This window comes from Colletes latitarsis, unplaced genomic scaffold (assembly GCF_051014445.1).
Source record: "Colletes latitarsis isolate SP2378_abdomen unplaced genomic scaffold, iyColLati1 scaffold0064, whole genome shotgun sequence".
Classification (NCBI taxonomy): Eukaryota; Metazoa; Arthropoda; class Insecta; order Hymenoptera; family Colletidae; genus Colletes; species Colletes latitarsis.
The window spans coordinates 58,095-60,000 of NW_027488414.1; the positions used below are offsets into that span (position 1 = coordinate 58,095).

Sequence of the window (1,906 nt, forward strand, 5' to 3'; positions counted from 1 at the left end):
CGTGTCTCTTTCTGGTCTTTTTACTTTGCTCAACGTGAAAAGGGGGCATATAGCCCCCTTTTTGATTTCTGGTGTCAGGATCGCCTCCTCGGAAAAGCATTAAAGCAAAAAGGGGGCTTATAGCCCCCTGGTATGAGTTAGGTCTTTCTTGGAGAAGCTCTAGGTGTTCGAGTAGGAACTTCGAAAAGTTCCTTAAAGTGAAAAAGGGGCATATAGCCCCTTTTTTGTACAATATACGCCTTCTCCAATAAGCCTTAACGTGAAATGGGGGCCGAAGCCCCCAGGTGTTAAGTATACGCTAGTCATAATGCTTCCCCATCTCTCTTTGCTTTCCTGACACCACTCCTTTCTGACATCTCTGTTTTGCACAGAACGAATGACGGATCACGTCTTGCTCGGGTAGGTGGGGTCGCTACTCCCATACGGTGTGCCCCTGCACCGCCCCTGCCGAAACCAGAGCCCCGTTGGCCGGCATAAATGCCGTTTGCAGCGTCCACCGCGTGGAGGAGGGGTTGGCACATGCGATCCTGGTGCCGTATAGCAAGCTATACGCCCGGACGGCTTCTAGACGCCAGTAGATAGGGACAGTGGGAATCTCGTTAATCCATTCATGCGCGTCACTAATTAGATGACGAGGCATTTGGCTACCTTAAGAGAGTCATAGTTACTCCCGCCGTTTACCCGCGCTTTTTTGAATTTCTTCACGTTGACATTCAGAGCACTGGGCAGAAATCACATTGCGTCAACACCCTTGGGGGCCATCGCAATGCTTTGTTTTAATTAGACAGTCGGATTCCCCTAGTCCGTGCCAGTTCTGAGCTGAGTGTTGAATGGCGGCCGAAGAGGACGATCGACGACGGCAAGCCGCCAACGAAAGCCTCGCAGCAAGGAAGATCCGCGGGAGGCCAAGGCACGGGACCGAGCTCGGATCCCGACGAGAACGAACGAATCCGTTCAACGCCGTTCACCTCGCCCAGGCCCGGCACGTCAGCCAGACTCGCTTCCCGACCAAGCCCGACACGCCCCGCTCCTCAGAGCCAATCCTTATTCCGAAGTTACGGATCCAATTTGCCGACTTCCCTTACCTACATTAATCTATCGACTAGAGGCTCTTTACCTTGGAGACCTGCTGCGGATATGGGTACGAACCGGCGCGACACCTCCACGTGGCCCTCTCCTGGATTTTCAAGGTCCGAGGGGAAGATCCGGACACCGCCGCAACTGCGGTGCTCTTCGCGTTCCAAACCCTATCTCCCTGCTAGAGGTTTCCAGGGAACTCGAACGCTTATACAGAAAAGAAAACTCTTCCCGGATCTCCCGACGGCGTCTCCAGGTCATTTTGGGTTACCCCGACGAACTACTCTTACGAGGGCCCGAATGGTATACGGTTCCGCTGCCGGGTTCCGGAATAGAAACCGGATTCCCTTTCGCCCGATGGGTGTGTGTCTCTCTCTCACATCGCTCAAGTTATTTTATTTTATAATCGTTTCGCACTTGTGTGACTCGTTTTTCTTTTTGGTTAAAAAAAAACGTTTAAAAAAATTGCTTTTACACATATTTTTTTACACAACTCTACTATACTGTTGTTGCCATGATGGATCTTAATAATATAATATAATAAATATAATAAATATATATATATATGTATGTTTTTTCTCGTGTTCGAGTCAAAGTGGATGATTAAGCTTTGTAATAACTTCGTTTCGTTTCGTTTGCTGCGTTTTTTTAGGACACCTCATCTTCATAGGATTTCTCTTAGGGCTTAGGATCGACTGACTCGTGTGCAACGGCTGTTCACACGAAACCCTTCTCCACGTCAGTCCTCCAGGGCCTCGCTGGAGTATTTGCTACTACCACCAAGATCTGCACCGACGGCGGCTCCAGGCAGGCTCACGCCCAGACCCTT

The 1,906-nt window shown here is 50.1% G+C and overlaps 1 pseudogene; it reads right to left on the reverse strand.

Moving 5' to 3' along the window:
* Positions 1 to 549: 549 nt before the first annotated feature.
* The window catches only part of LOC143351063 (large subunit ribosomal RNA), a 3,120-nt pseudogene continuing 1,763 nt past the window's right edge, over positions 550 to 1,906 (reverse strand).